General features: G+C 38.3%; 1 protein-coding gene across 2 annotated transcripts in view; it reads left to right on the top strand.

Moving 5' to 3' along the window:
- The window catches only part of cdh22 (cadherin 22), a 187,860-nt gene that overhangs the window by 33,249 nt on the left and 131,219 nt on the right, over positions 1-23,392 (top strand). Inside the window, exon 2 of one of the 2 annotated variants that reach the window (XM_086293472.1) lies at positions 18,269-18,392. The exons of the other annotated variant lie outside the window; for it this stretch is intronic. The gene's annotated coding sequence lies outside the window, so the exon portion shown is untranslated. The remainder of the gene's footprint in view (positions 1-18,268; positions 18,393-23,392) is intronic. 2 annotated transcript variants of the gene reach the window in all.

Genomic DNA, 23,392 nt, shown 5'->3' with positions numbered 1-23,392 from the left:
ACAGAGACTGCATTCTCATTACATTCTCGCCATAACGCTCTGGTACGTTATTCATTAATATTTACTTGTCCATGACTTCTGTCCTGTGTACCTGCTTACTAAACACCACTGTATTATTCCTGGACATCTCATCAATATTGACTCTCCTACTGCTATCTGAAATGTAGTACAAATCTCACCTTTGTCAGTATCTGTCACAGTCATGATTACAGTCGGCTAATGCTGCAGAACAAAAGTGTAAAGGTGGATGAGGAGATGCTTGCAGCACCTGACTGAATGTTTGAGAGCTTCCCTCTCTAAATAATATTGGTCTGGGTATACGAACATGAACGCATCTTCTAAAGCGCATTGTGACTATGTAGAGCACATTGTCATGCATACTGCGTATATCTAAATGAGTGGCTAATATTGCCTTACTCATTAATGCAGTCACCATAGACTGTTAAACAGCCTATGTTCAAATCACTGGTGTGTGTGAGAGAAAGTGAGAAGGATTGGATGATGAAAAATTTGAGCTTTATTTGGATGGCTTTGGGGTGTTGACAGGGGTTGAGGAAAATTGTTTTTCTTCTTAAACAAAAAAGAAAGAAAGGAAAAATAAAATCCAACATGAACACACGAACACATAAGGACTCGTACATGTGAACTTCTACAAAACCACACAACTGCAAACTCATATATACACCCAGGCAATGATCTGACAGGTGAGAATGGCTTAAAGCTAGGTTAAAGGGGGAGCACACTACATAAGCAGGTCACCTCTCAGGGGACATAGCAATTTTTCATTGTTGCACTACACAGACCCCCCAACAACCCACCCCACCCGCTACCTCAAAAAAAACCCCCCAAAAAACAGCGGATGGGTGATCTTCGCTTGTTGTTAGTCCTTCCATCAGTGCTGTCTTTCTGTCTCTTTTTTTTTAAAGTGGCTTCTCTATTAGCTCCTACACTTCACTTCAAAATTGCAGTAGCTTTGACATGAAAAAAATGGCAGTGTGCAGTGCGAGCTAGTGCATTAGGGACTGGTGGAAGTTTTTAAGCCTTTCCTTTTTAACACAGTGTCATTGCAGACAGTGTAGAGTAAATATGTGAGCATAAAATATATATTTGTGTAAAATATATATAAGCATAGAGCACTTTTTACAGTCATGTAGTACAACAATATAAAACAAATTACTAATAATCATAGAAAATACATTCAAATTCCGTATATAGCCATACAGTTATTATCAGTAGAAATCTCGACAGAAAGAGTAGTTAGACAAAGTTTTTTTTGTTTTTTTTTTGAAGGACTCCGTAAGCTTGTCTCGCCATCACACTAAACTACCTCCTCCCAACCAGTAACACATTGTAATTCGAAAATACCTCTTGTCTGCCTCTTGACTGTTAGGATGCCTGGGTTGTTGACCCAGAGGTTTGAGTTTATTCCCATATGGAAAAGATATATATATAAATCTTATAAAGTTTGTATCTGTCTTGTGTGAAACTTGTATGAAAAGCATATAAGAGTGAAAACAGATATAAGATCCCTTGAAAAATTATATGGTAAATGGCCTGTATTTGTATAGCGCTTTTCTAGTCCCTAAGGACCCCAAAGCGCTTTACACAACCTGTCATCCACCCATTCACACACACATTCACACACTGGTGATGGCAAGCTACATTGTAGCCACAGCCACCCTGGGGCGCACTGACAGAGGCGAGGCTGCCGAACACTGGCGCCACCGGGCCCTCTGACCACCACCAGTAGGCAACGGGTGAAGTGTCTTGCCCAAGGACACAACGACCGAGACTGTCCGAGCCGGGGCTCGAACCGGCAACCTTCCGATTACAAGGCGAACTCCCAACTCTTGAGCCACGATCGCCCCGTATATAATGAAACTTGTATGTTTTGGATACTTACTAAAACAATATATGAAAGTAATGAGAAAGTGGCCACTTTCATGAGTAATCACATATAAGTTTTTACTATTTCTTTTCCATATGGGTTATATTATTTATCATTTCTAGTCTTTGGTTTATGGTTTATGTCTCTGTGTTCTCTAGTTGCTCTGTCTCCCCTGTCAGCTGTATCCCCTTGTCAAGTTCACGTCTCTGTGTTTCCTGTTTTACTTTGAAAGTCCGTGTCTCATGTAAATGCGTCTGGTTTTGCTTCCTTTGTCTCGTTAGGCCTGATTTGTCCCAGCTGTGTTTCCCTCCTGTTACCCATTCCCTGATTGCTCCATCTGTGTATTTTAGCCCTGTGTTTCTCTGTGTCCGTGTTGCGATCTACCCTTATCTTGTTGTGTGTTCTGTCTGCGTAAGTGTATTTTGTATTCTAAGTTTTGTTACCCTTTTGAGTTTAGCATTAAAGCTGTTTAAGTCCACGTTTGTCTCCAGAGTCTGCACTTTGGGTCCTTTTCCTGCCTGCACACAGCCGTTCCATAATATTGTCTAGTGCTTGTACCTTGTACCTGACGATTTTCAAACAAATACTTTTTTCCCCACTCATATATAAATCATTGAAGCACAAAAAGGCACCCAACTCAAGGGATGAGCCAGTGTTGTGTCACAGATGACAGAAAATTTTGAATTTTATCTTTAGGCACTTTGTCAGTGTCAGTGTTTTTTTTGTGTGTTGCAAAAATACATAATTTATTCTTGTTTTGTTCGTTGAATCTGTGAAGAATGCCAGAGATTACACAGTTTAACAAGTATAAAATAGTATTTTTGCACTAACAAGATGATTTTTAAGAGCTTATCATCTTACCATCTTTGGAGATGGATCAACCAGAGACTTGGCATGTCAGAGCAATGTGTGGAATGTCCATTAAAAAAATGTGAAAAGTGGTGGAAAAAAGAAGAAGAAACAGGCCTAAAAAGGTCTATTCAGCAAATGATCAGTACCTGAAAGTCCTGTTCTCAAGAAATGGGGAAAAAAATCTTGACAAGACCTGATGGAGGATTTGAGAGATGCATTTGGCTCTTTAGTTGTTTCAGGTACTATTTGCCAAAATCTTATCAGAAAAAGCCTCAAGGCAAAAGTGTCTGTCACACATGTTATAAAAACTATTCGGTTGTGGTTTGGTGGAGAATAGTTTATTCATGGTTTACTAATATACCCTAATAAGTTGATTTAAAGACTGACTTTCCTCAAAATGTCCCTGAGAATTACTGCAATCCTCTGACTACTGATCCTATATATATGTATTATTTTCTTGTTTAATGATAACAGATTTTCTCGCACAATCCTCCAGCAGGAGACCTTGTGATTCAGACTGCTTGCAGCTTGTCTATTGTGTGCCAGTGTGCACTCTGAGCATGTTGCTGACAGTGATTTGTGTTTGTAGAGCCTGAATGGGCACTGCTCATCGAACATATTTGACACCCTTGTTTTATAGATTCTTCAGTTTTGACTGTGTGCACTAATGGCTACCACTCTGTTAGAATATGTTCGAACAGCCAGGAAAGTCTGAAAGACCTCTTAAAATACATCTATCATCTTCTTCATAATGTGGCGCCCACAGGAGACGCAGCCATCACTGGAGTTTTCCTTCTGAACAATGGTTCCATTTGGACGGGTCGATGAATGGTCATTCAGAGCAGTGTTTTTTTTTTTCTTTTCTTTGAAAGGCTGGAGAATTTTAGGTTGAGGTTTAAAAGAAGGACTCTCAGGTCTGTCCACTTCACATTGGAAAGATAAAAGCCTCATGACTCAGGTGAGATGTGTTTTAATATCATGGAGCTTTTCTTAGAGAGTTGACACTTTCACGTTGAAGTACTGTCTGACAAGCCAAGTAACACTCTGATGTTGTCAGGGTGTGATTGGTCAGACCTTTGCTCGGTATGCTCTGTATTCTCACAAAAATCTATTTCTGTCAGTATTAACAAGGTAACAGAATAATTACAAATGTAAGCAGTGATATTTAAAGCATTTTCATTTTAAAGCAAGCAGTGTTCTCCAAAATTAGATATGTTCACCAATTTCTCCATTCCCAATGCATAACATATGCAAGACTCTTGCTTATCTCACTTACACACAAGCCATCCTTTGGAGGCATTTTGTGATGCACCAGGTTATGGTGCACAGTCTCTCTCAGGACTGTCATTCTCAACACATAATTTTGCAATGCAAACGGTTAGTGGTGTGACAGGGCATGTTTTAACCCAAGCTTAATTTGCACATAGGCACAAATAAATGAGATAAGCATCCATTTTCTCAACAGTTTATCCAATTTGGGGTGACAGAGAGACAAAAAACCATCAGTGCTCACCTACAGCTAATTTGAAATAACCTGTCTTTGGATTTTGGGAGTAAGCCAGAATAGCTGGAGAGATATGAACATGGAGGCACAGGGAGAATGTGCAAACTCCACACAGGAGAATTTAAACCCAGAACCTTTCACTGTGAGGCAACAGTTCTAATAACTGCACCACAACTTTTTTTGTAGTTCAATATTCATTTATGGAGAGATGTGTATGTGGAGTGAACACTGTGTGCCTTTCTGATCATAACAGCTTCATAACCAAATCATTTTCAAATTGGCTGCAGATTGGCTGAAATCCAGAATTCAGCTTAAAGTCCTTCTGCTCCTTCTGGGCATTTCTCCTGTACACTCGTACTCATTTTACTCCTCATGTGTTTGTATGCCATCACTTCTTTGTGGTCTCTCTATGCTCTTAACCTCCAACTGATCATTGCAAATTGCTGCCCCACCCCGAGGTCAATTGTGTTAGAAGTTTCTTTCCATTAGAAAAAGGTTCTTACTCCCCATCATTGCCAAGTTCAAGCTTACAGCAGTTAACAACATCATACGTATTAGATGCAATCTTTCATGTCACACTACAAGCAGATTTGACTGGTGACATTATGTTCTTTCACCAGTGTTTTTTTGGTCAGTCTGTTTAAACTTCAGATCATATTACAATGTCTTCAGAGTGACATAAAAATAAAAACTAAATTACTTTGTCCACAGAAAAGAGCTAGGGTATGAGGCTCCTGGCATGCTTTTCTACATGGAAAAGCACACTAAGTGACAATAACTCAAAACTACATGGAACGAAAGTTTAGAAAATGTGCAATGTAACTGTTTCCATTTAGCAAAAACATTTGAATTTGGGTTATTTTTCCGTTGTGACTGTGCTACTGTATTCACTGGGGGCAACATATTCTCTCAGGTAGATTTAGAGACAGGAGCTGGAGCTAATGGTGCTGGCTAACAAGTGACACTCTCTCATTAAGTGGGAAGACTTGTCTGAGTGGCCAGTCAGGACATTATGGGAAAATAAGTGAAGTAGAAAAGAGAAAAGAGGCCAAGCAGACAGGCTTAGAGACAAGATGCTTGCTGTGCTGTCTGAAAGCTCCTGTCCTCTCAGGCTGGCAGGGCTTGATGTGAGCAGAGTTTGAAGTTTGGACTTTGGTCACTGCTGCTTTTGAACATGGTGCTATTTCATGCCTGTGTGTGTGTGTGTGTGTGTGTGTGTGTGTGTGTGTGTCTATATAAACTAACTTTACTGACCACTGGGTGAAGTAGAGACTCTTTCACAGGTCTATGAGAGTTGCTACCAGAATTGGAATCAATAATATAGATAGGATACGCATTAGGAGATCCAAGCGGTTTTAACAGCCCCATTGTCATTCCACCACTTTTGTAAAGCGGGCTATTCTTTCGAAAAATCTTTTTAGTTTTCGTAAGACTGAGGAAGATAGACAGCTACACAAACAGAGAGACAAAGACAGAAGGAGAGAGGCAAAGACAGGAAGCCTTTAGACAATCACACTGAAAGCGCATTTTTGACATGTCTTCTGTTCGACAGCCATTCACAGAAGCTTTCAGGATGTAATTTTTTTCCAGACCATCAGCCACTGAAGTGATCCATGGTTGTTTTCTCATCAGGGATAAAAACACTCTGTATGACTTGCCCTTCACCAAGGAAGCTGGCCTTCATGAGCATGTTTGCTAATAATATATTCTGAAAAAAACTAAACTTTTCTTCTGTATTAAAGAGCTTGCAATGTGTGCCCATTTGAGCTAAGACAAACATACACTCTAAGATTTAAAGTGTCTAACTAAAAATTTGTTACACATATATAAGAAGTAGAGTATCAAACACCTATACAATATTAGAGTCATATTTTTTCAAATGTAACATCTAAGGGATGCTACATTTACATAAGATGTAATATTAGGGAACGGCCATCAAAGTTATGATTACTACAATTCTGGTTTAATCAGTTCAGCTTTAATAGAGCTTTAATGTGTATTGTTCTAATGTATAATCTGCACAAGTTTCAGTGAACAACCTTATTTGTTTTGCGCTGCTGTAGTGATATCACAGCTAGAAACTGTGCCTCTATATCTAAAGCATCATCTGGGTCTATCTGTATTGGAGCTGTACACTGGTGTGAATTAGAGATAAGGTGTTTAGAGCAAATGTGACTGTGCGAGACACTAACGTAAACAGGCCTAAAAAGTTAAAACAACACATTCAGAAATAAAAAAAAATAAAAAAAGGGGGGGGTTGTGTTTCTCTCAAAATTAAATTTAGCGTTATCTCTTGTTTATTTATTTCTTTGCAATTTATAATACTGGAAAAATAAATCTTAAGTCAACACACTTCTCTTTGTATTTTGCAAGGAAACTGGAAAAGGTTAAATTATTTATTGTAAAACAAACGGAAGGGTCGTTTATAAGTCATTTGTAAGGCAAAAACACTTTATAACTCTAATGTGCTTGAAAGTCAATATTTGGAATAACGACCTCTATTCTTGAACACAGCCTGAGCTCTCTTAGACAACCTCTCTTGTAAAAAGTAGTCCTCAAGAATAGTTCTGCAGGCTTTTTGATCCCAACAAGTTCTTCTTTGGATGTTGGCTGTCTTTTGTTCTAGTCTCTGTCAAGATCAGAGATGGGTAACGCGTTACTGTAATCTGATTACTTTTTTAAGGTAACGAGTAAAGTAAGGGATTACTATTGCAAAAACGGTAATTAGATTACCGTTACTTTCCCGTAGGAACCCTGCGTTACTGCGTTACTAAAACCGTGATTTTTTTGCAAGAATGTCTCATGACAGTGACGTAAGCAAGTGTGACGTTCGTGACAACAGCTGTGTGCAGATCAACAATGGATCACATATCGATTGTGGGAGAGAGTATGAGCGTGCAGCGTTTAAAGCGTGGAAGTACTGACCTTATTTTGAGTTTGATTCCATAAAAAGTGACAAAAACATTAGTGTCCGTTGTGCGTGGGAAGAAAACTTATTTTTAAAGCGAAAAAACCCCCTAAACTTCCAAGCAAGCACCGAGTGTGCAACGACGTAATGGGAAACTCACAGAGAAACTCGCGGATTCTTCCACTGACCGCTGCGGCACACCTGCACCAGGGTAAACCTACGCCTACGCCACTCCTGCTTTACAGGTGAAAATAGAGCAACAGGACCGCTAGTCTTTGATGTTATTTATTTTCTGCTGTGTTTTACTTGCATCTATTTGAAAGACTGAGTGTAAACACACAAAAATATATATATATTTTATGTGCTGGAATGTGCAGAAAATAAGTTTAAATGTTAAACAAATTTCTTCCAGTCAGAGAATGTTGCATATAATTAAATTTTTGCTTGATGCATAAAGTTAAAAGGTTAAAACTAATAAAACAAGTTTTAAAAAGAGACTTTTCCATTTGATTACATTTTGTATGATGGATTTTGCAGAAAAAGTAGAATTGGGCTGAAAGATCTATCGCTTTATCACCTATTCAGGTTGTAAATCGTGTTTTTAAAAAGTAACTAAGTAATTAATTACTTTTGAAAATAAGTAATCAGTAAAGTAATGGGATTACTTTTTTGGGGGAGTAATCGGTAATTAGTTACTGATTACTTTTTTCAAGTAACTTGACCAACACTGGTCAAGATCATCCTACACTGCATCATTAATGTGGAGATCTAGGCTCTGGGGAGGCCAATCCATGACTAATAGTGTTCCACTACGTTTCTATCCAGGTATACTTTTACTGCATGAAGCCATTGCCAAATGGTACTGGATGGTGGAGCAAAATCTACTGGTACTTTTCTGCATTCATAGTTCCTCAACACTGCAGACAGCCCCAAATTTTGACAAAACTTCAAGTGTATTCAACAGAGAGGTCTAGGAATTCATTGTTGGACCTCTCTGGTGACCTGCTCCATACTTTCTGACAAGAGTTTGTATTAAATATCTTGAATTTGGATTCATCCCCCCATAAGATCTTTTGTCTCTGATGTTTAGTCTCGTTCTTTTAGATTTTGGCATTCCTTTTCTGCCTATTCTCTTTTTTAAAACAGCGAATAGTGAAGGTCCAGATGTAGACGACTTTTACTCAGTGCTGTAGCTCTATGATGAATAAAATTGCATACCATGCAAGTATCTGATAGTTAGCTACATTTTTAAATTTCATTTTAAAGCCCTGCACCAAAAAGAATAGATGACATCAAGAAGTGCTGTTAAGATTTGGCTGTTACACTGACAGTAATTTCCCCAAATACCACTGGACTCATAAAAACATCACTTTGAACTGTCTTTTAGGCTCATATCTGTCTAAAAGCTTCACATACTGTAGATCACAGTGGTTTTTAGTGACAATGCTGAAGACCAAACCCTTCTCTTTTGGAGAGATTAATCTAAATGTTAATCTGAGTCTTAATGCCGCTGCTCATTTCCATGTTGCAGCTCTGCGTTGTATGTATGTGGTGCTGTGCTTCGTATTACTTATTGTTTAACTTGGACAATTATATTCACCAATGCCAATTTCTCATCTTCAAAATGTGTGTAGTTATTATGGGTGAAAGTGTAGTTAAGGAGCCTTGGAAAAAGTGGAATCTTTGTCAATATTTATTCTTAAATAATGCACAGTAAGTGTTTTAAAGGTCAGCTTTCCCAATAATAGCTCATCACATCTACTTAGTTTCTTGTACACGTTGTTGTTCATTGAATGTGAGATTCTGTTTGAATGAGAAGAGCTGTTATTATGAAGCTTTGGCTGGAAATGTAGGCCGTTCATTGAGGCAAAATTCGATAAAATTTCCTAACATAACAAAGGAAGGAGGGTGATGATTAAAGACGTATGTAAATCAGAAAAAAAGCTAAATTAATATGTCCTGAGTGAGGCACCCAGTTATACCTTGATATTCTAATTAATTTTCTAGTCACAACTTGCACTGATTTAACAAATGCAGTTATTTTGGTAAATGGTTGTTGCTGTTGTTGAATTACAACAACAGCAGGTCTTGTAACTAGTTCCCAAGAGAAAATAGATAGTGCTTTCTACAAATGGACATCCAATAGCAATTATAGAGTTCAATATATTATAGTATAATTGCCTAATATAGGAATAGAAATAGACACATGACACAGTAAGATTATTTGTGTCCATTTTGAGAGTTAAATTTTTCATCACACTTACCTGCGGACAACTGTCTATCCAGAAAAAAAAGGGTGACACAAAGGCATAAAATGAAATAATAATATTAATTAAAAAGTACAAAGGTCACACATTTCATATCCTGTGCATATATCAAATAAATATCATAAAAAAGGATTAACTCTTATTAAGCTTTAAATTAAGTTGTTAAAATTCAAGTTATATATTGGAGCCTCCAGTACCTGATAGGGTCTCTCCTCTTGGCTGCCATTTTCAGAGTCATCTTCAACATGAAACATTTTAACGAGATCTTCTTTACCAAAAACATGGGGATACTTGTAAGATTGCACACAAATGTTTGAGGTGTGTCTTTTTTTGGGGGGAAAAAGAGGCATGAGTGGGGTCAAATTCAAAAAAGAAAGCAGTGCAACTAATTAAATTAACTCTTTTTAATTACCTGATATTATTTTGACCAAACAACAAAATTAATTGTGTTTCTTCTATGGAGATAATTCATCATTGGAACTCTGATTAAACATCTGCAGAGCAGGTTTGAGTAGGTTTGAGAGAAAAGGCAGTTTCTGAGACATGATGTTGGTGGGCACAGGAAGGACTCCTGTTGTTTTCTTAAGAAAGAATGCACCTGCTTTTCCCAGGCTAGTCTGTTTTTGGCCAGCACATTATGCCTGAACAGAGGACATCTAGCCCAACAAATTGACATTTGGTAGTAATGACAACATGTTGTGTATGATTCACCTGACTGGTGAGTCTGCATTGTAGGACCTAAATAATCGAATAATCCTAAAACACATGTAAACACATCGATCTATGGATTCATTCATCCATCGATCCAACTATCCATCTATCCATTCATCCAAGCAAGCTTGAGTACTCAGAGAGACACAACACTAGGGATGGGTATCGTTTAGGTTTTATCCGATACCGGTGCCAAATCGGTACTTTTGAAACGGTGCCGGTGCTTAAAGAATGGAGAACACAAAATTGGTCCAAAAACCTCTCATGTTCAGCTGGTTCACCAGGCCATCAGACTGCTGAACACGTCATAGACACCTCAGCTTCACTACTGGAACTTTAACATTATGCACTCCATACTGTACAGTAATGCCACTGTTTTGCACATGTCTCAACTCTGTATATTTTATATATTTTATTTATTGTTTACTCTATTTAATTTGTAAAATATGTGTACACACACACACACACACACACACACACACACACGTAGGAAAATATTTAGTATACACATCCAGAAATACATATACTATTATATATTGTACATATATTTATTAGTTTCAGATGTAGCCATTCTTGTATTTTGCTTGTTTACATTATTGTATTTTGCACAACTCTGTTGCTTGTGAAGCTCGCACACAAGAATTTCACTCACATGTGCTGTACCAATGTACCTGCACATGTGATGTGACAATAAAAGTGATTTGATTTGATTTGATTTGGTTTTTGTAAAAAGATAACAATGTTAGCCTTTTCTGCAGCTATAGGGCATATATGGTATCACTCTTGGCTGGAAGCAGTGCTTAATCAATGGAAAAAACACAAACTTTGTCCAAAAACCTCTCATGTTTAGCTGTTTCCCTCTTTTTCTTTGGTCATTTTAGCCTTTTTGGCCAGGGTGAAGGGAGTATCTGCCATCAAACAAGAAGACAGCCGCATGTAGATATGATGATGTTTGCTAGTTCACCTTACATGCATTAATTTAATAACGTGGTTAGCCTACTCAATGTAAATTACTCACGCAGAGAAGAACGGCTGCTGCTGCTGCCATCATCATCCGTCATCATTTCTGCTACACTGGCAGGGCTAGGGGCCAGGACTCTCCTCTTCGTGTTTTTGGGTATGTTGCTAACTCCGGGTCCGATAACAGGCACCACACCGCAGTAGATGCGCTCGGTGTGAGGTCTCGCAGCAAGCTATCAAATACGGCGCATTTCTTGGTTTTTGGAGAAAAAAAAAACGCTATGCGTCGCCAGGTGTTTCATCGGATTTGAGGAGTTACCTCCTTTGACAGTATCAGCTTAAAGCACTTGTTGCAGGCTGCTGAGTTTGCATCTTTTGCTGTGAAGTACAGCCAGACTTTTGACCGCTTCGCCTTGGGCATTTTTAATCTGTAGCTCTGCATAAAAGAACGTACGTACCTGGCCCCGCCTACTATCCTCGGAAACGTAAAATGATTGGCTAGAAGTGTATCACAGCTCAGGAAAAAAAAGCACCGAAATAAAGCACCGAAATGTGCGCTGCTTTTCGGTCTGGTTACTACCGTTTATGTCAGAACCGGTGCCATCATGGCACCGGACACCGGTACCCATCCCTACACAACACAGACATGGGAGGAACATGAAAACTCCACATCTTCTTGTTGTAAGATGGCAGTGCTAACCACAGTGTTTTTGTTTTTCCACTAGTGAAAAATTGTAGCACATCAGTACATCTACACTTTGACCAAAATCTGTGACTGAGATATTTTAGCTGGGGATAGAAGTATAATTTCCTAAACAACACAAGTAAATAGGTGCTCCATGTAAGAAGTGATTTGCCTCAAGTGAGTTCAAATACCTTGGAGTCTTGTTCTCAAGTGGGGAAAAAATGGAGAGGAAGATTGACAGGTGGATCGGGACACTGTAGTAGTAGCGTTGTTGTGAAGCGAAATCTGAGCCTAAAGACAAAGCTAACAGCGTTCTTGTCAATTTATGCTCCTAGCTTTACACATGGCCGTGAGCTGTGGGTATGGAGTGAAAGAATAATATTGTAAATGCAAATGGAGAAAAATGCATATCCTTCGAAGGATACACAGTTTCTCAGTTTTACCCCTGGAGATAGGGTGACCTAAGGGCACTCAATAGAAAAGATACACAGGAAGATAGCTTATGCGGAGACTGTAGTTCAGGAGACAAACTCAAGAGATACATCTCTGGGTAGGATTGGAAACAACAGTGTATCACCCAGAAAGAAGTAGAGGTGTTGGAGGGGGAGTAGGCAGTCTAGGCAGCTCTACTTGGGATGGTGTCCTTGTGATCCAGAAGAGGATAAGAAGTAGTTAGTTGCATACATTTGCCAGTATTACAATTAGTTTGATCTGGTCACCCTGAAGTACGGAAAGACGGAAAAATCAAGGTGATTTGGATTTGGGAACATGGCTGCAGCTCTGTTGGCCTCAGTGGGATTCTTGGATTTGCAACGGTACAGTAAAAGCTAGGGTTACTGAGATTGTAATGCCACATTTAAATGTCTCTTTTTTAAAATATATTTTATACCATTAGTGATTATGATCTTTGTTTTTAAGAAATATATCAAAACATATCTTATGTTTACTGTAGGTGCACCTCTGTTTTGAGACATACTTCATCTATGACTCTTAAATATCGGCCCCAAACAGCCTCACTGTATTAGACCAATTTAACAGTGCTTTACCTCAGTCTGGCTCCACACACAGATAAGAATATCCCAGAGCAGCTGAAAGAACCCTCTCCTTTCCTTGATCATGTTATCTTTAAGGCATATTCTCTCATTTCCACCAGATACTGTCATGTTTCTGGGTCCATGTTTTACTTCTCTGCTCGGCACAGGGAATCCTTAACTGAGAAAGTCAAAGGGAAATTGGCCCTTCTCATCCTTTCTTTTTGAGTCACTTTAGAGCTCTCATATTCTTTTATTCCTCAGTTGTAAATAATGCCTTTTCATTGCACGCATGCCTTAGCTCAGTACTGTTTTGAAAGTATTTTATGAATATCAGGATTTGTTTGAAGTTGACGCCTATTTCAAACTTATATCTCCTGGCCTTCTAGTTCAACCCCTCCCCTTTCCTCATTCTCTTTGATATGCAGGCACAGAGCTGATTGAATTTGTATTCATCTTTTTTTCTAATTTCAGAAAATGCTTTACTATTACCGGTACTATATTTTTGGTAGTTCCAAAGAAACACTACAGTCATTTACCCTTGATGTCTTTTAGTGAAGACTGCTAAATGGGGGGGAGAAGAAGTAAAGGTGTCTGATTGATTTGGAGATTTAGTTTGCGTTCTAACTGCACTTCCAAGTGTTATACACATGAGAGGGAATGTTCTGACATATGCTTCTGAGATTTTAAAACTGACAGTGTAGATTAATTTAGTAATATGCCCTAAAAAAACTGCATTTTCCTAGTCACAGTACACTACACACTACAGTATAGCAAACGTCTCTTACACCCCCTAATAGAAGCACACTTTGCAGTGTGAATCTCAGGTTTGACATGCTGTCTGTCATTATCATTGTCTTGGCCTAACGTCTCTGTCACTATAACTTTTTCAGTCACTGCCTAAAGTTTGATTCTCTTTGAAAATGTAAGTAGAGTGCAAAACACAGGTTGCAACTGTTAGCTATTTAGAAAGCTTTCGAGGTTCCAACACTGCTCACTGGGAAACAGACAGATGCACGTGATTCATTTTCCCACATCTACACACACAGACAGATACACAAACAAACACACACCCGCACAGATACACACACACACACACACACTCTGACTCATAACTTGCTGTGTTTTTAGCCATAGGGAAGTCCTTTATCCACATAACTAGATTAACTCACAGTGAGCACTGATCAGCTTAATTTGGATTCAGCCTACTTAGCCTTCCCTGGTCTGCCTGTCAGTCTGCCTTCATGTTCATCTATCATTCTGTGTGTTTGAATGGCAAAGTATTTGTCTACATGTCTCTCTGTCACTTTATTTACACGCCTCTCTCTGTCTAGTCTTTAACAAGGATTATATTTGCAGCAGTTTTTAGCTTTTTTAACTCCTTTCTCACTTACAAAATTATTTCAAGCACATTTCAAGGTTTTTTTTCTTATTCTTTCCTTTTATTTTTTTTATTTTTTGCTTTTAATGAATAACACCCTGACAAGGATTGATGAATATAGTGTAGCTTTTACTTTTCCCCCCCAAAAAATGCAATTTGCTCTAGAGTCTTGTTTTTTTTCCTTTTTAAACCAAATGTAATGAACTCATTCTGCCTCTGTGTCTTGGCAGGATGTCAATGCAATATATTGACCACATTAGTCTCTCAGTGTTTTTGGATTGCATAATCTCTAGGATGTCCCCAGGGACTCATTGACAGCAAACATACAGATATATGTTTAAAAAAAAACTGAATTTGATCACCATTAAGTCAACCATTACACAAAAATGTGATACTTCTCTCATTACATTGGTTTAAAAGTTTACAAGTCACAGTAAATGTTATATTTGCACACAGATAATTTGTGCTGTCCAATCAGTCACTCTGTTGGGTAGAGGAAGAGAACTCACAGAGTGAACATGGATATTACATTTCACCAGAGAAAAAAACAACAACAAGACCAAAGAGTTCGTAATATGGCAGAATTGTAGATTATAAAAATCTATTTAAATGCCATGTAGCCCCACAAAAATACTTTTTGACTAATAGTTAAACTGTTATTTTTTTGTTATTTTCAGGACCGTTATCTTGAGCTCACTTCCACAACTTCGATTTTCCTCAGTGCTTAAGTTGGCTGTCAGGTAGTGCTAGTGTTTGGAGTTTTGGTCCTGAAAAAATAACTTCTGACAACATTCAGAAAATATTGTCATCTATTATTTATTCTATGTGGTTGCAAGCCCCACTCCAGAGAAGTTTGTTTTGTAATCTTTTTTTTTCTTTAGTTTTTCAGATTCACCTTACCGCATAATTAACCCAAGGCCACAATCACTCAGGTCTAGAGACTGGTTGGCAACCCCCTAGGACCCCACAGGTTGTTTTTACTTTGAGTGTAAACAGTCTCTTTTTCATAGTTTCAGTAGTACTCTGTAGTTAGTGAGTGTTTGTGGACAAAGCAGCATCTTCCATGCAAATTGCAACTGTGGAAATTTGCATGGAAGATGAACATTCACAAAGAGGTTTTCAGTGCAGTTCTCTATACCTCTTTGTGACCAATTACACCTGGCCAGGGGGTAGCCAACTGGTCTCTAGAAATGTGTGACTGGGGCTTGTTCTTATGACAGAGGTTACACTGCATTTTTTCATGTTCATTAACTTTAGTTTCACTGCATATTCTCCCCCTTGTCATCCTCACTTTCTGCAGTGTCTCTGTGTCTTCTCAGATTGAGATGCTACTTTATGGCAATAATAATAAGCCTTGTTTGTTACTGAGGTCTGAAGCAGAAAGAAAACAACGTGGGGGCAAAGGCTCGAGAAAGTGATGGACACAAAATGGGAGAGGATGACGATAAGTAGACATGAAAAGTAGGCCAAAGGGAAGGTGGGGACAAGGAGTGTTACAGAAAGAATGAGATGCTGAGGAAAAGAGGGAGACAAATAATAAGGGATGGAAGGAAAGTAAGGATAAGTGAGGAATGGAGGAGAAGGTGGGGGGCAGCAAAGAGGGAGCTGAGGAGGCGCTGGGCCTGGGGGATTGCTGTGCGTTTATCCTCCTCTGCAGCAGGCTTCTGAAGCACTACCTCAAGAAAAGACTTTAAAGCAGGGTGGCTACAGCTCTGTGCTGATCTGTTAATACCCACAGATACATGAGGCTTCGCCATAGTACTCTGGGGATGGGGTGGAGCGGGACAGTGTGTATAAGTGTGCATGGGAGTTTGTGTGTGTGTCTTTTTTGTTACGTGTTCAAGGATCATATCATATCTCTGCAGACGATTTTCCATCCCCACCGTTAGCTTGCTCCAACTCACCCTGAGACATGAAGTTACCAGAGCGATTAAAAGATTAGATTGGGCTATCATGTGGCTGTGTGTCACCTAAAGCTGGTGCTGCAAGGGTGGAGCTGGGAGGTGGGAGGTGTATGACTATCCTGTTTTAAGATCCTGTATAAATAGACTCATGCCTCCCGGGAATCAGTGTAAAACACCCCCAGAGCCACAGCATGCAGCAGAAAATATACACACTGGTAGGTGAAAAAGCAGCATAGCTGCTTCTCAGAGGACCGCGTTCTGTGCTCTCGGGGAGTCCATGCGACTATACACAAGAGGGCATGGTGTGATGATTAGAAGATGTAACGATCATTTTATTTTGGGGTATTCCTCCTATTTCCTTTCTCATAATGTGAAAAATGGTTTAGATTCCTTTTCAACACTCAATGAAACAGTGAAATGGTTAAAAAGTAAAACGTCTCATCACCATTCTAAACAACTAATTAAGATGCATACCCATATTCACTGACTTATGTATTTTTTCAAGTCAGGGGACTATAACGATGATATCTAAAATGATAAAAGTCCCTTCACAGAGGCAATTAGAGGGGGAAAAGGAGTGGATGGACAGAATGATAATAACAAACAAATGAAAAACAATGTAACAATCTCAAGCCCAGTGAGGATTTTGCATCATGCGGCTTTTGATCACGATAAGCTTCAGGATCTCAGCAAGGCCCAGTGCAACTGTTTAGCTGCAGTCGCCAGAAGATTCCTTTTGTTTTCTATACTTTGTTTGTGGTGAATAGATAAATCATCATGGTAGAAAATCAATGTCATGCCATTCACTTTTGCTTCAACTTTTTTTTCCTTGAGTTCACATTCGCTTGATCACAGCATTACTTTGTTTAGAGTCAAATTTCTGTAGGTATTTGTTAAACTGCTTTCTTTCTATCCGCAAGGGCCTCTTATCCACTTGATCAAAATACCCCTATTCTTAGCAGTCTATTAGAATGATATGGTTAACCAAGCATGTGATATATCCTACAATAGTCTTTAACGACGGTGTAAACACAAGTGGTACCGGGTCGCTGCTCTGTGGTACTTGCGCACAGAGCCTTTGCAGCTTGTGTGTAAATGTGTCCCCTTATGCATGAAATATCACAGTCCTTACAAAACATCTAATCTAATCAGATAGCCTTTTAATCTAGTGGTTTAAAATACTAAGGCGGATTTGTTGATTCAGCATGTAGTAGCCTCAAAAGTAATTGAACATTATTCAAGGTTAGCATTCTTCTCCAGGCTGATTTTGGATACAACTGATTCCCCTTTTCATATTGTGTCAGCCTTATCTGGCTACTCTGCCATTTGCAGTGATTAAAAGAGATTTAGGTTCCATTGTGAATTAAAAAATGATACTGACACTATATACTATTTAAGCTGTGGCACAAAAAGGCTCTCTTCAACTTCAAGAGCTGGATAAAAATGTCTCACACACGAGTAATATCTGTAAATACTGTTTTACCAAATTAAGAGGCCTAAATCCTGGAGTGTCATGTTGCTGACTGAGTCTGTGGCTTCTAATCTAAACATGCAGTTACAGGGCAACTGGGTATCAGGACAAAGTTTGTAGACTCCAGTTGCACAGTAATTAATAGTTAAATACCTGTGTCACAGTCTCAAGGGTCCACTGCATCTTACCCTCAAGGTAAGAGTGGCAGACTCAGTCGTTGTGTAGGACAGGACTGTGCAATGGCTGTATCGGGGTGAGAGGATGTGGGGGTATGAGGGTATGCATGTGTGTGTGTAGGGATGGGCTTGGGGGGCATTGCAGATCTAAAGCAGGTAATTAAATGAAGTTCGTAGACTTTACTCTTCCACTCTCCTATGTTTCTTGAAGTATCCCTCACTCTCTAACCTTGCACCTGAGATGAAGATGGCAGTTAATGATCTTTTTTAAAACCACTTTAGCGCCCGCTCTATAGCTCAGTCTTTTACTCTCCAGACAGACCAAGGTTTTTTTTTTCTCCTCCTTTTTCATCCTGGGCCCATACACCATTTTTCTCTGTTCCATTAGCAAATTGCCTCCCTCTCTTTCCTCCTCGTTTCCACCACCCCACCTGCCCCTAACACCCCCATTAAAAATCTAACTGGGGGATTAATTTATTTAAACTGGAACAAACAAAGAAATTCACTCTAGGGTATGTTTTATTTTTCAGAAGTTGAGGAGGAGACACGGTGTTCGAGAGAGACTAATGTTAGATGGCATAATAAAGACAACCTGAAGGACCTGAGAGCCATCATTCGCACAAAGTGTCAGCAAGGTCATCTGGCTGAGGGATGGTGAGTCTGTTATTTACATATGCCATGGGCAATGAGGTAATAAGGTCTGCTTAGTTTCTCCATTTTTAGTAATTTTAAAAAGTGTTTAGACAACCATTAGCAAACTGACCAGCAATCTGTTTAATTTGCCTACCTATTATCTGCTTTAATGCTTGCATTGACCTGGTAATCTTACACATCTTTTTAAGACAATAAAATGAAGATGCTTACTGTACACCAGTGGCCTATACACCACTCCAAAGTATCAAACTACATCACCACTGTAGGTAAGCTTAATCTCAACAAAAAAAAAGATTATTTCATATCACATGTCATATCATATTTGTATGTACAACAGTTTCATTGCATTTAGTGTAACAAACATGTGATTATAATAACATTGAAAAAGAAACCCAGCTAAATAAGCAGTTTAAAAAAGATATGACTCAGCTCAGATGCCTCACATGCTGCTCCTTGCCTTAATATGTCTAGTCCTTAGTCAGGTTTTTGAATATCAGGGTTAATAACTCACTGAAGGATCCAATCCTCAAGATTACGTGTGTTTGATTTTGTTTACACCATCTGCCATCAGATGCAATTGAATGTACTGCATGGTGTAATCTGATACATCCGGGGGTGATGTTTTGCTGCTGTTGTGTGTGTGTGCCTGTGTGTGTGTGTGTCTGTGTCTGCGTCTGTGCATTAGTGTGTGCAGTGTTACACAGCTCATAGCTATCCCTTAGGAATTGAAAATAGCCTGCAGATGTCCTGCAGGAATTTATCCCAGTCTTATTGTGAACCATGTTCTCCAAGTTAAAATTGACTTGTTATGGTGATATCACATGCATTTTACTGAGGCACTAAAAAATACTATGCATACTTAATATAGTGCTTTGAGTCTGTGATCTTTTTTCTGTAAAAAAAATGAATCTCTCCTTTTTTTAATTATTTTTTTTCTGTTTCCAGCTACAGTGTAACGGTGCTACTGTAACATGAAAAGTTGTTCTGGCTTTCAGAAGACATTGCCATGTCATCCTATTAGTATTATTATATGATACTATAGTGTACCTGTGTAAGCATTTACCACAGCAGTTATCACAACAAAAACACTCATATTAATATTCCAATCCAAGTTTGCCATTTAGGTTAGTAATTGAGTTGGTATATAAGGGGTTAACTGATAGGCTCAATGAATTTTGGTGAGGTTTAAGGGTGATGGGAAATACCGGCAATTAATGTGATTTCTTTTTAAAAGGGATAAGTCATTAGTATCAATTGGCCTTTTGTAACAGGAAATACAGACTGCTTAGTGAAAACTGCTCTTCCAGCAAAGAGTTCTTAATCTTTGTTAGAGACATTTTACTCAATAGGCTCACTGATTTTGTGGCAAGAGTTTGGTAAAAGACGATAATTGATATAATTCTAATTTAAAATGCCTGAAACAAGGAAATGGGTTTGCTTAGCTGCTAATTAACACATCATATACTGATAACATAATCTTCACACGAAAAAAAAGTGTGCATCATCATCTTGATGATCACCAAGACTTGTGAGAAAATAGATGATCTGACACAAATATTCAAAAATAAGAAAGCAGTAACGGGACAAAAACGTCTTCAGAGCACAATATCTGGTTCTTTTATTAAAACGTACAAGCTTGTATACACAAGATGTTATTGTAAAAGTAACTTTGACTTTCAAGGTGTATTCGGGACACATCTAGTCCCTGAGCTCACAGTTTTGGCACAATGTCTGTTAAATGCAAGCACAGATTAAAGATTATACTGTTGACAAAACTGAAAACATAATCTGTAGCTTAATTCAGTTCACTTTTGAATTCTGGGTCAGTTTTGAGTGAATTCAGCAGCTGGTTTCTAAATGAGTGGAAAAACAAAACCTTTTTAAATTCCACGTCATAACAGTTCATCACTCTTTCTAGTCCATAAAAATGGTGTCTAAGTCTTATATAACACATGTACTTGGATCAATCTATCAGACCAAAATGACAGAAAATACATGACTTCTTACAAACAACCGTGATATTATTATAACTGGTGACCGTAACATTGAGCTACAGGGTTGTAATATTGCCCCGGAGAATAATGTGCTCCTACATGAGGACATAGTTCAAAGAAAATTTTTAATGTCTCCAAATCCAGTGGTCCCTGACACTTTCCAAGTCATTTTCTTGTCTGAGCATGTTAATTTCCTGGTCCCTTCACATTAATGAGGCTACCGTGCCCACAGTGGATCGGCTTGTTTTTGACACTTTGGGTTTTGTACAGAGAAAACAAAATATTAAATATTAATTGTTGATTCATTGTTAAAATTTAAATGCTCATGGTTAATCCTTTTCATGATTGGACAGAGGCAGAGAGGCTCCTCTCTCGTTCCAGTGTTAATGCTAATGGAACTTTCCTGGCTCCAGTGGACAAGCATTAGCAGTATCAATCATTTCCACAAGATATTTGGCATGAATCCAGCACTGTGGAAGGAAAGTGTGTTTCATGTGTTCATACAAGGTTTAGCAAAATACAACAACAACAAGTTCTTCAAAGATGTATCACAAGACATACAAAAAGAGGATGTTACATATGAATTATTGTCTTTTTTTCTTGACACCCCAGAGCATCTTCAGTTCAAAGAGGTAGACTAGTGATAAATATGTCACTGGTACCAAGCCAGGATAAGGCATTACTAGCTTTAAATCCCTCAGCACTGATGAAAAAAAGACTTACTGCACACACAGAGAAACTGGTACTTTCAGCAACACAAAGACCTTCACACACACATACACAAACCTATACTTTGACAATAAGTTGTCAAAATGAAAGTGACCTTTGTGGTCTAGTTTCACAGGACAGATGGCAGCCATCAGCACAACACAATGTGGTCTAAGAGGCTGTCACGTCTGTTTTACGCTTATTTTATGTCCATGTTCATTATTGCAAGAAAACAAGGTCAAAACACAAAAGATCTGACTTTTTTTTTTATCATTTTAAAGCAGCATTATTCATGCTGCAGTGATTCCGTTTATATGTTGGTCCACATTTCTATTTTAATTAGTCAGCTATTAATGTTTAACAGCAATTCAAATTTACATTTAATCTTAAGAAACAGTTTTGCTTTGCCCCTATTATATAATGGGAAAGGGAAGTGCTCTTTAGAGTGTTCCTCCAGCCCCTGCGGTTTAACAACTAAAGATTTGGATTAACTTCTCAAAATGAAAATATTACTCTTACATCTGCATATCTAAGTTGGGGTTTTTAGGCATTTCCAAAATTTAAACTCTCTTACTGCACTAAAATTTGTAATATGCAAGATTTAACAATGTGTGAATTTGTATGTTTATGGATGAGTGCATGTCTATATTAGTTTTTCCCATCACAGTATTTATGCATACACTTTGTAGACTGTTTGCATATGATAGTGTGCTAGTCTCTCTGAGTTCATTTGCTCTAGCTTGTGTACTCACATACCTCCATATGTCTCATAATCCAGGAGACTGGCACACATCATAGCACTGGGAGCAAGGGAATTCAGAGCTGTTCTGCCACATTCATCCGTCTAAAGAAACAGACAGAGAGAACTTATGTGGCAGTGTTTAGCATATTACACAAAATAAAGAAAGAATTTGACTGCGCACTGGGAACGGCTGCCTCACTGAATGAGGAATCAACTGTGGTGAAGATTCAAAGGGCCAATTTTACACTAGCTTATGAGAAAGGGAGTAAATAGAGGGATGCCTAGAGACTGCCAGATGTTACACAAGGGGATTCATCTGCAGCAAGAGTGACCATGGGTGGAATAGTTCTAAATTGGCTCTGAAAAATTGGGTCCTCACATACAAACAGATGAAGGGAATATTTGGGATAGAGTGCTTCATGAAAAATGGTTGTCAGTTTATTTCCTTGCATTTTTCATTTCTGCTGTTCTGTTATCAGCTGTTTTCCTGCCTCTTGTTAGATTATGTAATAATGCTACAACAACACATGGCTACTTTTTATTGTGTATCTAACTTTAGATTTTCCCATTTTGCTATAAAACTAAATAAAACAAAGAAACAAACTAAAAAGAGTAATAACTGAGTCATCCCTCTTCAGATTACATCTTCAGGACTACTATTTTGGCAGATTTTGTCTCTAAAATGTGTTTTTTTATGCATAAAAATAAGAGTCTGTTCAAAAAATATAAACTAATTAATTAATATTATAACATAGAAATTTAAAAAGGCCATATTGTCAACTCGGTATATATTAACCTCAAATATTACTAAACATTATTCAAAGTTATTCTTCACCATACACAATATTCTGCACACAACACCCAATAATGACTTTAGGGTTTGCTTGTATAAATGTGTATATATAAATTCAAAGAATGTATTTAAAAATATAAATGTAAAATGTTATAAATGTGTATATAACATTTTACACACGTATTCACAGCCTGACATGACACTCAAAGTTGAGCACAGGTGCATCCTGTTTCCACTGATCATTTGTCAGATTTTTCTCGACAACTTGGCTGGAGTCCACCTCCAGTAAATTCACCTAATTGAACATGATTTGGAAGGGCACACACCTGTCTATATATGGTATCATAGTTGACAGTGGATGTCAGTGCACAAACCAAGCAATGAAGTCCAGGAATTGTCTGTAGATCTCTGAGACAGGATTGTATCAAGGCACAGATCAGGAGAAAGGTACAGAAAAATTTCTGCAGCAATGAAGGTCACAATAAATCACAATGGCCTCCATTATCTGTAAATGGAAGAAGAATGGAACCACCAGGCCCAACTTGATTGAGCTTGAGAGGTTCTCCAAAGAAGAAACTGTCAATAAATGTGTGTACCAAGTTTGCAGCATCATACTCAAAATGGCTTGAGGTTGTAACTGCTGCCAAGAGCTTTAACCAAGTACTGAACAAGGGCTGTGAATACTTATATCCATGATATATGCATATTGGTCATGGAATTTTGAGGTGAGAAATCAATTGATCCCATTTTGGAATAAGGCTGT

The sequence above is a fragment of the Aulonocara sp. 'chitande type north' Nkhata Bay genome, linkage group LG5, assembly GCF_057382095.1.
Source record: "Aulonocara sp. 'chitande type north' Nkhata Bay isolate Kocher_YH1m ecotype deep benthic linkage group LG5, A_spYH_male_GT1.1, whole genome shotgun sequence".
In the NCBI taxonomy this organism is placed as follows: domain Eukaryota; kingdom Metazoa; phylum Chordata; class Actinopteri; order Cichliformes; family Cichlidae; genus Aulonocara; species Aulonocara sp. 'chitande type north' Nkhata Bay.
This window is presented reverse-complemented; position numbering and strand designations above follow the sequence as displayed.